Genomic DNA, 16548 nt, shown 5'->3' with positions numbered 1-16548 from the left:
TAATAAGAAGTACATATCTCAGATCTGCGCTGTTAGGGCGCCATGAATATTTTATCTTTCGGACGGATAGGCTTCATATCAACTGTATGTCCAATCTGGTAACAGTTTATTACTTATATTTCCATTACGATCATTCAAATTCAAAACTATACATGTATATCTTTTGAAATTTCCCGCTTGCGCTAGTGTTGACGTCACCAAGTTCAATTAACGGAACAGCCATAGCATCAGATTCTGAATATAGTTCAACACAAAAACGGTTTGAAACAAGCTAACAAATGAAAATTATGCGATAATATTTTTTATACATGCTATTTTGTCAATACGATAATACCATTAGATTTCATAGACCGCACAATTTTAAAACCACTTTTAAAAAATATTTGACCGTTATGTATAGGCGTAAGTATACAGTGTATACATTCTCAGTGACGCAGCGGAAACGTCAAATTATTCATACGCTTGACCAGATTGGAGTTCATAGCCAGATATTGCCCATCTGGTTTAACATAGATTAAACGGGAAGCTGAAAGTAGAATGGAAATATATCTCAGTATCGGTCAATTGTAACATCGTACATATCTCAGTATCGGTCAATTGTAACATCGTACATATCTCAGTATCGGTCAATTGTAACATCGTACATATCTCAGTATCGGTCAATTGTAACATCGTACATATCTCAGTATCGGTCAATTGTAATATCGTACATATCTCAGTATCGGCCAATTGTAATATCGTACATATTACAGTATCGGTCAATTGTAACATCGGGCATATCTCAGTATCGGTCAATTGTAACATCGTACATATCTCAGTATCGGCCAATTGTAACATCGTACATATCTCAGTATCGGTCAATTGTAACATCGGGCATATCTCAGTATCGGTCAACTGTAACATCGTACATATCTCAGTATCGGTCAATTGTAACATCGTACATATCTCAGTATCGGTCAATTGTAACATCGTACATATCTCAGTATCGGTCAATTGTAACATCGTGCATATCTCAGTATCGGTCAATTGTAACATCGTACATATCTCAGTATCGGTCAATTGTAACATCGTACATATCTCAGTATCGGTCAATTGTAACATCGTACATATCTCAGTATCGGTCAATTGTAACATCGTACATATCTCAGTATCGGTCAATTGTAACATCGTACATATCTCAGTATCGGTCAATTGTAACATCGTACATATCTCAGTATCGGCCAATTGTAATATCGTACATATCTCAGTATCGGTCAATTGTAATATCGTACATATCTCAGTATCGGTCAATTGTAATATCGTACATATCTCAATATCGGTCAATTGTAACATCGTACATATCTCAGTATCGGTCAATTGTAATATCGTACATATCTCAGTATCGGTCAATTGTAACATCGTACATATCTCAGTATCGGCCAATTGTAATATCGTACATATCTCAGTATCGGTCAATTGTAATTGTAACATCGTACATATCTCAGTATCGGTCAATTGTAATAATCGTACACAGATCTCAATATCGGCCAATTGTAATATCGTACATATCTCAGTATCGGTCAATTGTAATATCGTACATATCTCAATATCGGTCAATTGTAACATCGTACATATCTCAGTATCGGCCAATTGTAATATCGTACATATCTTAGTATCGGCCCATTGTAACATCGTACATATCTCAGTATCGGTCAATTGTAACATCGTACATATCTCAGTATCGGCCAATTGTAACATCGTACATATCTCAGTATCGGCCAATTGTTATATCGTACATATCTCAGTATCGGCCAATTGTAACATCGTACATATCTCAGTATCGGTCAATTGTAATATCGTACAGATCTCAATATCGGCCAATTGTAATATCGTACATATCTCAGTATCGGTCAATTGTAATATCGTACATATCTCAGTATCGGCCAATTGTAATATCGTACATATCTCAGTATCGGTCAATTGTAACATCGTACATATCTCAGTATCGGTCAATTGTAACATCGTACATATCTCAGTATCGGTCAATTGTAACATCGTACATATCTCAGTATCGGCCAATTGTAACATCGTGCATATCTCAGTATCGGTCAATTGTAACATCGTACATATCTCAGTATCGGTCAACTGTAACATCGTACATATCTCAGTATCGGTCAATTGTAACATCGTACATATCTCAGTATCGGTCAATTGTAACATCGTACATATCTCAGTATCGGTCAATTGTAACATCGTACATATCTCAGTATCGGTCAATTGTAACATCGTACATATCTCAGTATCGGTCAATTGTAACATCGTACATATCTCAGTATCGGTCAATTGTAACATCGTACATATCTCAGTATCGGTCAATTGTAACATCGTACATATCTCAGTATCGGTCAATTGTAACATCGTACATATACAGTATCGGTCAATTGTAACATCGTACATATCTCAGTATCGGTCAATTGTAACATCGTACATATCTCAGTATCGGTCAATTGTAACATCGTACATATCTCAGTATCGGTCAATTGTAACATACGTACATATCTCAGTATCGGTCAATTGTAACATCGTACATATCTCAGTATCGGCCAATTGTAATATCGTACATATCTCAGTATCGGTCAATTGTAATATCGTACATATCTCAGTATCGGTCAATTGTAACATCGTACATATCTCAGTATCGGCCAATTGTAATATCGTACATATCTCAGTATCGGCCAATTGTAATATCGTACATATCTCAGTATCGGTCAATTGTAACATCGGGCATATCTCAGTATCGGTCAACTGTAACATCGTACATATCTCAGTATCGGTCAATTGTAACATCGTACATATCTCAGTATCGGTCAATTGTAACATCGTACATATCTCAGTATCGGTCAATTGTAACATCGTACATATCTCAGTATCGGTCAATTGTAACATCGTACATATCTCAGTATCGGTCAATTGTAACATCGTACATATCTCAGTATCGGTCAATTGTAACATCGTACATATCTCAGTATCGGTCAATTGTAACATCGTACATATCTCAGTATCGGTCAATTGTAACATCGTACATATCTCAGTATCGGCCAATTGTAACATCGTACATATCTCAGTATCGGTCAATTGTAACATCGTACATATCTCAGTATCGGTCAATTGTAACATCGTACATATCTCAGTATCGGTCAATTGTAACATCGTACATATCTCAGTATCGGCCAATTGTAATATCGTACATATCTCAGTATCGGCCAATTGTAACATCGTACATATCTCAGTATCGGTCAATTGTAATATCGTACATATCTCAGTATCGGTCAATTGTAATATCGTACATATCTCAGTATCGGCCAATTGTAATATCGTACATATCTCAGTATCGGTCAATTGTAAATCGTACATATCTCAGTATCGGTCAATTGTAATATCGTACATATCTCAGTATCGGGCAATTGTAATATCGTACATATCTCAGTATCGGTCAATTGTAATATCGTACATATCTCAATATCGGCCAATTGTAATATCGTACATATCTCAGTATCGGTCAATTGTAATATCGTACATATCTCAATATCGGTCAATTGTAATATCGTACATATCTCAATATCGGCCAATTGTAATATCGTACATATCTCAGTATCGGCCAATTGTAATATCGTACATATCTCAGTATCGGTCAATTGTAACATATCGTACATATCTCAGTATCGGTCAATTGTAATATCGTACATATCTCAGTATCGGTCAATTGTAATATCGTACATATCTCAGTATCGGTCAATTGTAATATCGTACATATCTCAATATCGGTCAATTGTAATATCGTACATATCTCAGTATCGGCCAATTGTAATATCGTACATATCTCAGTATCGGCCAATTGTAATATCGTACATATCTCAGTATCGGTCAATTGTAATATCGTACATATCTCAGTATCGGCCAATTGTAATATCGTACATATCTCAGTATCGGCCAATTGTAATATCGTACATATCTCAGTATCGGTCAATTGTAATATCGTACATATCTCAGTATCGGTCAATTGTAATATCGTACATATCTCAGTATCGGCCAATTGTAATATCGTACATATCTCAGTATCGGCCAATTGTAATATCGTACATATCTCAGTATCGGCCAATTGTAATATCGTACATATCTCAATATCGGCCAATTGTAATATCGTACATATCTCAGTATCGGCCAATTGTAATATCGTACATATCTCAATATCGGCCAATTGTAACATCGTACATATCTCAGTATCGGCCAATTGTAATATCGTACATATCTCAGTATCGGTCAATTGTAATATCGTACATATCTCAGTATCGGCCAATTGTAATATCGTACATATCTCAATATCGGTCAATTGTAATATCGTACATATCTCAGTATCGGCCAATTGTAATATCGTACATATCTCAGTATCGGTCAATTGTAATATCGTACATATCTCAGTATCGGCCAATTGTAACATCGTACATATCTCAATATCGGCCAATTGTAATATCGTACATATCTCAGTATCGGCCAATTGTAACATCGTACATATCTCAATATCGGTCAATTGTAATATCGTACATATCTCAGTATCGGCCAATTGTAACATCGTACATATCTCAGTATCGGCCAATTGTAACATCGTACATATCATAGTATCGGCCAATTGTAATATCGTACATATCTCAGTATCGGCCAATTGTAACATCGTACATATCTCAGTATCGGCCAATTGTAACATCGTACATATCTCAGTATCGGCCAATTGTAACATCGTACATATCTCAGTATCGGCCAATTGTAACATCGTACATATCTCAGTATCGGCCAATTGTAATATCGTACATATCTCAGTATCGGCCAATTGTAACATCGTACATATCTCAGTATCGGCCAATTGTAACATCGTACATATCTTAGTATCGGCCAATTGTAACATCGTACATATCTTAGTATCGGCCAATTGTAAACATCGTACATATCTCAGTATCGGCCAATTGTAACATCGTACATATCTCAGTATCGGCCAATTGTAACATCGTACATATCTCAGTATCGGCCAATTGTAATATCGTACATATCTCAGTATCGGTCAATTGTAACATCGTACATATCTCAGTATCGGCCAATTGTAACATCGTACATATCTCAGTATCGGCCAATTGTAACATCGTACATATCTCAGTATCGGCCAATTGTAACATCGTACATATCTCAGTATCGGCCAATTGTAACATCGTACATATCTCAGTATCGGCCAATTGTAACATCGTACATATCTCAGTATCGGCCAATTGTAACATCGTACATATCTCAGTATCGGCCAATTGTAACATCGTACATATCTCAGTATCGGCCAATTGTAACATCGTACATATCTCAGTATCGGCCAATTGTAACATCGTACATATCTCATTATCGGCCAATTGTAACATCGTACATATCTCAGTATCGGCCAATTGTAATATCGTACATATCTCAGTATCGGCCAATTGTAACATTGTACATATCTCAGTATCGGTCAATTGTAACATCGTACATATCTCATTATCGCCAATTGTAACATCGTACATATCTCAGTATCGGCCAATTGTAACATATCGTACATATCTCAGTATCGGTTCAACAGTTGTCAGTATCGGCAATTGTAACATCGTACATATCTCAGTATCGGCCAATTGTAACATCGTACATATCTCAGTATCGGCCAATTGTAATATCGTACATATCTCAGTATCGGTCAATTGTAACATCGTACATATCTCAGTATCGGTCAATTGTAATATCGTACATATCTCAGTATCGGTCAATTGTAATATCGTACATATCTCAGTATCGGTCAATTGTAATATCGTACATATCTCAATATCGGTCAATTGTAATATCGTACATATCTCAATATCGGTCAATTGTAATATCGTACATATCTCAGTATCGGCCAATTGTAATATCGTACATATCTCAGTATCGGCCAATTGTAACATCGTACATATCTCAATATCGGTCAATTGTAATATCGTACTTATCTCAGTATCGGCCAATTGTAACATCGTACATATCTCAGTATCGGCCAATTGTAACATCGTACATATCTTAGTATCGGCCAATTGTAACATCGTTCATATCTGAATATCGGTCAATTGTAATATCGTACATATCTCAGTATCGGCGAAATGTAACATCGTACATATCTCAGTATCGGCCAATTGTTACATCGTACATATCTTAGTATCGGCCAATTCTAACATCGTGCATATCTCAGTATCGGCCAATTGTAACATCGTACATATCTCATTATCGGCCAATTGTAACATCGTACATATCTCAGTATCGGCCAATTGTAATATCGTACATATCTCAGTATCGGCCAATTGTAACATCGTACATATCATAGTATCGGCCAATTGTAACATCGTACATATCTCAGTATCGGCGGCCAATTGTTATATCGTACATATCTCAGTATCGGCCAATTGTAACATCGTACATATCTCAGTATCGGCCAATTGTAACATCGTACATATCTCAGTATCGGCCAATTGTAACATCGTAAATATCGGTCAGAGATACTCGGATGTAGGGAATTTATCCAATACAATACAATCATGTCCTTTTTTGGCTTTCTGTCAAACCTACACATGTAATACTGGCTGGTCCAAGGCAATACACTCATGTCGCCTGAAGTTGTATTGCATTGCTACCCATGCAATAAAGCCTCGTGATGTTAGAGTGTCAACAAAGTTGCAATTTTCTCAGTACAATTACAAAAAAAAAAAAAAAAAAAAATCAGAAAGTAGGCTTGGTTTACTTTAAAAGATACAAACAATGGAATTCGCGTCGAAAATATCAATTTTCATTTATGGAAAATTGTCTTGCAGCCGCGTTTTTTTCTTTCTAATTTATTTCAAAACTGCGGGAAATCATGGAAGTAAAATTGAAATAAAAAGGTCGAATTATAAGAGAAAATTACTCTTTCATAAGAGTCTTATAGTATTACACGCCTTTTAACGTAATGAAATGTCGAGGTACGGGGGAACATAGCATACTCTTTCATATCTGAATAGTGATCACAAAAATGTTGTAAAACCGTCGGCAAGTATCGGAATTACAACATTTTTTGACCCCGGGTAAAATATCTCTATCCTTCATTTTCATATATGAAAGAGTTTTTTATTAAGCTGGTTTTTTTCTGGTAGGACATTTGAAGTGTACATTTTGTCCCTATTACGTTGTCTTAAAGGCGACTTAATTTGGCATTTTACATTTTCTCTCCTTCCTTGTTTTTTTTTTTTGCCCTATCGTTTATCTTGAGACCGCCTCGCTGTCCCCTGGTCGAGACACTCCATACTCATTCAAAGTGAGATTCTGTTTCTAGTTAGCCCTCAGCGTAACCTTTGTCAGTAAAGAGAGCACTTTATAATGTGCAGGAGCCCACACCATACAGTGGTATACAGCGAAGGCCATTCGTTAATGAACCTAGTTGTTAATGCAAAGGCCTTATCAACCGATCCATCCATAAAAAGAACATTTTTATGCAGACAAAAGAGGCATATTATGAAGGGTTGAAACACGTCACACAAATGTACAATTTACGAAAGGACACTGACGTAAATGGAATATGTGCACGATAACGACAATGAACATTGGCAGAGAAGCTCTAGTGGTTTACTGTCGAATGTGAGGTACGATAACATATATCTCAGAGGAAAAAGAATGTGTGTCACAGGAATTATTGTAAACCATTTCCCATGTATTTGGCAGTTTTGTTTCCTCGATGAGATTAATGTCCTATTAACAGCTAGGACTATTTAAGGACGGCCTCCGTTAAATGCAGCGTGTTGCAGTGCAGTGGCGTAGGAAGATGAAACGTAATGGGGGGGGGGGGCAAAGGTCCTCAATATTTTGTAACACCCCCCCCCCCCCCCCCCCCCGCCGCCGCACCTACAGGAGGAGATTAATTCAACTCCCAACCATATATGTTTTATGTACATTTTTCATATATCAGTAAATTTAATCCTTGTACACATTTATAGACAGTGGGGTCGCTATAAAAGGATATTAACGAATACGCAAATTGGCCAGATTAGCGTGTTTTAGGTGTCTGAGGGTGACCCCCGAAAAAAATATGGTAATTTAGAATGGCTGAGATGAGGTTTACAATGTATTTTGATGATTTTGCGAGCGCCCGAAAGCGCGGGATTTTGGTGTTTGGGGGGGTCCGGGGCCTCCTCTAGGAAAAATATTACGATTTAGAATAGCTTAAATGAGTTTTGATGAATTTGCGAGCGCCCGAAAGCGCGAGATTTTGGTGTTTGGGGGGTCCGGGTGTCTACCCCGGAAAAATATTACGGTTTAGAATGGCTGAGATGAGTTTTACGATGTATTTTAATGATTATAAAGCGTTCTTAACATGGTATTTTTTCTATTTAAAGCTGCTTGCATTTAGAAATGATAATTGTGTCGTCAAAACACTATGCAACCCTACTCGATCTGAATACACCGGCTTCACACCATCGGCATATGGTTGTGTAACATAAAAAATGAATTAATATTGTCTCGCTAAGACATAAACAAATTGATCTTTTAAGAGAATTTTTTTAGGTAGTACATAAAATCCTTTGATGGACATTTTTAGTCTAGTTCTGTGTATTGAATTTTGACTTGGCCTATTTAAGGTTTGACATTATGTCCTTGAACGTTTTAGGAAATACGCCGCGCAGCGGAAAATTTTCTAGAATGAAGTACGAAAAATGTGCAGGAGGACCCTTTTTTTCTTTCAAATAAACATTTTTAGAAAATTTCAGTCGGCGAAAATGGGGGGGCAAAAAGATATATTTGCCCCCCCCCCCCGTCCTGGGGAACGGGGGGGGGGGGGCAGTTGCCCCCCTGCCCCTCGCTTCCTACGCCCCTGTTAAATTAATATCCCCCGCTACACATACAGTGGCGTAGGAAGATGAAACGTAATGGGGGGGCAAAGGTCCTCAATATTTTGTAACCCCCCACCCCCCGCCGCACCTTCAGGAGGAGATTAATTCAACACACAACCATATATACTTTTTATATACTTTTTATATATTATTAAATATAATCCTTGTACACATTTATTGACAGTGGGGTCGCTAAAAGGAAATTAAAGTGAATAGTCGTGCAAAGAAAGCCAGTCTAAATGCGTTCATTGGCCTTCCAAAAGTTCTCACATATTAATACGACGGCCAAGTTCTGCTTAGTTTCCCAGTTCTGGCCATTAAAGTAAAGGAAAGTTGAAAGCATTGAAAGCGAGGCTGCGTGTAAATGTAACCACGGACATAGTCAGCCGGGAGGACGTTTTAGGATTCCTATACTTTAAATTAATTTCTTCGTACGCAGACAGATTTTGGCGAGAGATTTTATTTTTCTGTTTCATAAGAAACTATACTGGATACATTCACACCATTTTTACCGACTTTAGCCATCCTTGCCCGACTGTTCACTTTAACGAATACGCAAATTGGCAAATTAGCGTGTGAGCGCCGAAGGCGCGAGATTTTGGGGTCTGGGGGTCAACCCCGGGAAACATATTACGATTTAGAATGGCTGAGGTGAGTTTTACGATGCATTTGGATGAATTTATGAGCGCCCGAAGGCGCGAGATTTTGGTGTTTGGGGGTCCGGGGGTCTCCCCCGGGAAAAAAATATTACGATTTAGAATGGCTAAGATGAGTTTTACGATGCATTTGGATGAATTTATGAGCGCCCGAAGGCGCGAGATTTTGGTGTTTGAGGGGTCCGGGGGTTTCCCCTGGGAAAAAATATTACGATTTAGAATGGCTGAGATGAGTTTTACGATGTATTTTAATGATTTTAAAGCGTTCTTACCATGGTAATTTTTCGATTTGAAGTAACATGCATTTAGAAATGATAATTGTGATAATTGTGTCGTTATATCATTGTGCAACCCTGCTCGATCTGAACTCGAAATAATAATGAATTAATTGTCTTGCTAAGACATATAAGCAAAGTATAATCTTTTAAGAGACATTTTTTGAAATACAAATGTAGTACGTAGAATCCCTTAATGGACAATTTCAGTGTAGTTCATGTGTATTGAATTTCTGCTATTAAGAGTTTGAACATTATGTGCTTGGACGTTTTAGGAAATGCGCCGCGCAGCGGAAAATTTTTTAGAATGAAGAGCGAAAATGTGCAGGAGGAACCATTTTTCTTTCAAATTACATTTTTAGAACATTTCAGTCGGCGAAAATGGGGGGGCAAAAAGACATGTTTGCCTCCCGTCCTGAGGAACGGGGGGGGGGGGGGTTGCCCCCCTGCCCCCCCCCCCTGCCCCCTCCTGCCCCCCCCCCCCCCTGCCCCCCTGCCCCCCCCCTCTTCCTACGCCCCTGCAGTGTATGTCTTTGGAGGCTGCGGTATGTTCGCTTTGTGTCTCCTTGTATTCATGGAATTCCTTTCCTTCTTTCAGTGTTGTCTCCTTGACACCAGTTTTGTAGAACATCTCTTTGATGTTTTTATGATAAATGTGTTCAGCCACTCTATATTGGTCAAGGCCTTTTATATAACATGCAGACTAGGAAATGTTACCATTTATTTCGACCTGCTGTGTCATGTATTAATTTTGTCATCTCGCACAAATCGCCTCCAGCCTCTCGTTTGCATGACGATCAGACGCTGTGCTGTTTCTACAAAGATCAAACGTTCCGATCGCGACACGTGCTTTTGCATTGACGTTGCCTTTGAAGTTGAGTCAGTGGTCGTGCATTAGTTGTATATATATATTGAGTTAACTTTTCTCACATCGCTGACTGACTTGTTCGACCTATAAACCCCTACACCGCGCGCGCGCTTCCCGCTCATTATAGACATCTGATCAGCAGCCTGATGGAATGTGACAACCTTATTAAAACAAAATGGCGGAGCACTTTTAAACTCTTGCAAATGAATGTTCCATCATTAGGCCGAGCCTAAGTGACGTTTCACAGATTTAATTACAGCTAAGAGCAATCTGATTTCCTTTAGTGACAAGTTCGCCTCCCTTGAGACGAAGGTCATGTGACATGTCACCTTTACATTAACAACCAATCGAATTTCTGAAAATGATTTAAACTGGCAATATATATCCTTGCTAACTCAACAAGAAATTGTTATCTGAATGAAATAATAAATGGAATTATATTACCTGTTACTGTTTCAGTGCAGCAGCACGTGAAATGGTTAAATTTGCTCTCTCTGTCTTAATTGAGCTCTTTGCATGCCTTTCTATTTGATTCATCCTAACATGGTAAGGTGTCACACGGTGATGATACATCTTTATCTTTTAGACCATGGCAATTGTAAACATGCCTTTGTTAAATTACATAATGCACCCGAACCTGTTTGTATGAGTCAATGTAATGGATTTTTGTAGTTCACGTTTGGTTTAGTCAGGTAGTACATTTCCTTTTATTTATCATATTCAAGCAATCGTTTTCTCTGTTTAATTCTGACACGATGATGTGTGTCTCGCCCGAACGCATTTCGTTTTGCAGTAGGCAACACGTTGTTAAAGAGCGTTATTATTACATGATTTCCTTGTCGCCATATCTTACTGTACATATTTTCATCATTTTTGTATTCACCTGCGTTATTGCAAGCTGCGATCATCACGAAATCGTGGAGGTCAAGGAAATGCTCCAGGATAAAATGTGCTAAATAATGAACTGCAGAAAATTTTATTTGAACCGTACCCCCGATCATATGTTGTAATTTTGGTCAAAATGTCAATTGTTCCCGAATAGTTGTGTTATTAATATATTATAGTTCTCCTAAAAAGCACTTTGACACACATTAACCGATTTCGGTTCAAGTGCAGTGAATACATTTGTTGTTGTTATTTTCATTGTAGCAGCATGGAAAACAGAAATTAATTCCGAAGGTACATTGGCAAATGATAGATAAAGCACAGCCAATCGGAAGACATTCGCACATTTTCTTTAAGATTAACAGTATTGCATGATGCGGTAATATTAAATAATCCCAGGAAACTGTCGATGCGGATAGCGGAACGACCAAATCACGGAGTAAACGGCTCCGCTATCGACCAGATTCCATAATCAATGTATAGGTTTCCCTGAGGAAATATGTCTTAAGGATCGATCTGTCAAGTGAGGGTATGTTTGTCATGTGTCATGTGTCTGTCTTGCTAAGGCCAAGACCTTACTCGTACTGTTTGTCAAGAAAAGTGTATTGCATTCGAGTTAAGATAGGTGATACTAAATGAGGTCATAACTGTAAACCTTCATTTCTTGATGAGATTTATTAGTGAACTCTTAAGTTATTCATTACCAGATATCTGTACATTTGTATCCGTAATGTATAATTACGATCAGCGTTGATTGTGTAACGGAAAAATCATTCCAAATCTCAGATTTATTTCATAAGCATAACTATGACGAATGGTGCTCCAACAGTAGTCGGGTTTATATTAAGTTACTTAGTGCAGGATTTAAATGTTGTAATATGTTGTTTTTTCCCCCAACATATCTATAATATTTTATACGTTTTAGCATGTTAACGACATCTACTGCGGAATGTTTCTATAAATTGCTAAGTAAAAACCTCCATAGACAATATTACCAGAACGTCACCTTTATGACAGAAGTTTTTGACAAAACATAACATAATAAACTGTCTGTTGTCGGAATTTATGTCGGCCTTCGAGTCAATCTTTATCTCCCACCGGTACAATTAACCGCAACCGTACCGTGCTTATCTGTAATCACAGAGATTGTGCAATACTGGAACCTCAAGATGAAAGAGAAATAAGAAATAATCAGTTCGGATCTTGAGTTCTGGTCACCATGAGGTTGGGCTAGGGACGATAGAACGTTTATCTCTAGATCATAAACAAATTTTACTATTTTCTGCCAAACGCTCATTAGTTCACCTGAGACGAAGTCTCAAGTGACCTATTCTAATCGCCTTTTTTCCGTCGTCGTCCGTCGTGCGTCGTGCGTCGTCTGTCGTATGGCGATAAACAATTTACTTTTTCGACTTCTTCTCCAAAACTGCTGAACCCAATTTGTTAAAATTTTGCAGAAACCTTCCATAGCCAAAGGTCAACAAAAATTGTGAATTATATGCTCCCAGCCCCCCAGGGACCTGAGGGGTGGGGCCAAAAGGGGTCAAATAGGCTAAAACTTCAAAAATCTTCTTCTGAAATTCCAGAAATGGTAGAATCAAATACTCTTCATAGATTAAAAGGTCTTGAGGTCCTTTACAAAAATTGTGAATTATATGACCCTGGGGTTTCATGTTCCCCCCTAGGGAGGGGGTCAAGTTTGCCATAGTTTATATGGGGAAAACACATTTTTGAGTATTATTTGGTCATTTGTAATAGGAAATAAGTCAAATGTTGTCAGAATTATCAGTATGAGAAGGCCATTGAATCCTATTACAATTTTTCCATGACTGACCCCAAGGGGCCTGAGGGGTGGGGCCAAAAGGGGTCAAATAGGCTAAAACTTCAAAAATCTTCTTCTGAAATTCCAGAAATGGTAGAATCAAATACTCTTCATAGATTAAAAGTTCTTGAGGTCCTTTACAAAGATTGTGAATTATATGACCCTGGGGTCTCACGTTCCCCCCTGGGGAGGGGGTAAAGTTTACTATAGTTTATACAGGGAAAAGACATTTTTGAGCATTATTTGGTCATTTTTAATAGGAAATAAGTAAAATGTTGTCAGAATTATCAGTATGAGAAGGCCATTGAATCCTATTACAATTTTTCCACGACTGACCCCCAGGGGCCTGAGAGGTGGGGCCAAAAGGGGTCAAATAGGCTAAAACTTCAAAAATCTTCTTCTGAAATTCCAGAAATGGTAGTATCAAATACTTTTCATAGATTAAAAGGTCTTGAGGTCCTTTACAAAGATTGTGAATTATATGACCCTGGGGTCTCACGTTCCCCCCTGGGGAGGGGGTAAAGTTTACTATAGTTTATACAGGGAAAAGACATTTTTGAGCATTATTTGGTCATTTTTAATAGGAAATAAGTAAAATGTTGTCAGAATTATCAGTATGAGAAGGCCACTGAATCCTATCACAATTTTTCCACGACTGACCCCAAGGGGCCTGAGAGGTGGGGCCAAAAGGGGTCAAATAGGCTAAAACTTCAAAAATCTTCTTCTGAAATTCCAGAAATGGCAGAATCAAATACTCTTCATAGATTGAAAGATCTTGAGGTCCTTTACAAAAATTGTGAATTATAAGACCCTGGGGTCTCACGTTCCCTCCTGAGGGGGCCAAAATTGGTCAAAATGGCTAAAATATCAAAAGTCTCCTTCGGAATTTACAAATTTGATGGATCCAAATACTCTTAATAGATTGGAAGGTCTTTTTAAGGCCCTTTACAAAAATTGTGAATTTCATGGCCCTGGCATCTCAGACTTTCCCCTGATTAGGGGTCAAATATATTTTAATTGATATTGGAAAAATACATTTATGAGCATTATTTGCTTAATTTTCGATAGGTCAAACTTGGTTAGAATTATTACCCTGTGATAGCATTTTAGCATCACATCCATATTGGCCAAAAGGGGTCAAAATGACTAAAATAAGAAAAACAAAATCTTCTGAATTCACAGATTTGATGGAACCAGATACTCTTCATAGATTGAAAAGTCATTTATAAAATCACTGACTGGTTTCAAGGGCCTGGTGGGCCAATAGATAGTGTTTTTGTGTCTTTGTTTCATTCTGTATCCGAACTCAGGTGACCGCTAAGGCCCATGGGCCTCTTGTTATTCTAATGCCGGAGTCAACAACATGTTTTCATATGTATATAAGATTATGACATTATTTCTCAAGTTATTTTGAAGTAGTATGAAGACGAGTTTTGTGTAGCTTTAATCGTCCACATAAAATATTTTTCGTCTTACATAAAAAAATGAATTTTTCACCTACATAGAAAAAGATTTTTTGCCTTACACAAAATATTTTACACCAGCACGTAATAAGGTTTACATGAACACGTTAAAAAAACAATGTTACACTTCATTGAAAACATATCCTTCGTCTTCCATATTTCATCTTCCAAAATTTTTGTTACAAAAGTCACCTCTGTGTTGCCGTACTGTGCCACCGTAGATGTTAGACATTTTGTCACATATTTATATATATATATTTATATATATAAACATTATTATTCGCATTGAATCATGGCAATGCATGACACAATTCCAAGGCAATGACATGCCAACAGGCTGGTACAATAATTACCTTTTGTTTACATTAAAATCGACCCGGAGGCAAATTCTCAACCCTTTTTCAAACTGTGTTCATCTATTATAGTAGGTGGCGTTGGTTGGCATTTTGTAACTATAACACCAATGTCCATATGTCTGAAATGCTCAGAGATTGTAGTTTCCTGTGGACTATTTCCAATTTTTCAACCTCATATCGTTTAAACCAACTTTTTTTTCCTGATCTGACGATTTTCTGTCCGCGTAACTTCCCACAACCTCACTGGTTATCAGGTTCTAAAGATTTCAAGGATATGACCTAACGGGTATCGCAATTTCCAATCACAGCCAAATATTTCGTCTCATAAATACACAGGAGAACATTTCGGTGCGCCTTATGGAGCCACAAGCAACCTAATTGACACGCCATGTTCCTATAAATAGATATGAGACAACTAAGTTGGATGCTCAGAGATATTCTTCAATAGAATTTGCAATGGGAGAACTCTTCATTTTATTACCTGATAAAAAACACCTTTCTCTTTGAGAGACTTTTGGCTACTGAAAAGGTGACATGATATGTTTTGTTCAATTCATGTTATGACATGCTTGCATCTCTGACATCACAACGACGTTTTCCATTCCCTTTTTATACCCCGACATACAGTATAACAAACAATAAAATATATTTATTGCAATGCATATCAGAATATATATCTGAAACTAAAAGATTTTTTTAGATTTTTCTACTATGATAGGTTGGGGAGATACACTAATAATAATATTCATTTATGATGTAATGTTAAATGTTAAAATATTTTGTTGATAATTGTAATATACCGGATTTGTTTGGAGATGGCTAATATAGGCTTTGCCTGTTGCCAAATCCATTTTCATATTTTTTTGCAATAAAATTTGTTGAAATGAAATAACAAACAATCCTATTAACTTTTGTAGAGAATTTCTGAGAGCCAAATGCTTTACAAACTATCGTTTTATGATATCTCACTATAATGGACATTGACCACACTTGACAATGGAAGTTTTCTTTATAGTATGAAACAATCAGTCTCTTCTTGAAATGTTGAGTAAAAAATATTCATTTTCTGTTGTTTTAGATTTTAGTGTTTCAAGATTCATCATTTGCCCTATGTAAAATATCAATACAATTGAATGATATTTATTTATTTCTTGATACGTGAGTTACGCAGAACCGTTTCAATATGCCGAAGCTAATGAGAAAAGCGAATATATTCGCAATACTAATCAGATTTAATCAATTGAACACTAATCTGTTGAAAAACCGTTTTCGTCACATCACATTTGTAGGCCAGTT

The sequence above is a fragment of the Argopecten irradians genome, chromosome 4, assembly GCF_041381155.1.
Source record: "Argopecten irradians isolate NY chromosome 4, Ai_NY, whole genome shotgun sequence".
Lineage (NCBI taxonomy): Eukaryota > Metazoa > Mollusca > Bivalvia > Pectinida > Pectinidae > Argopecten > Argopecten irradians.
This window is presented reverse-complemented; position numbering follows the sequence as displayed.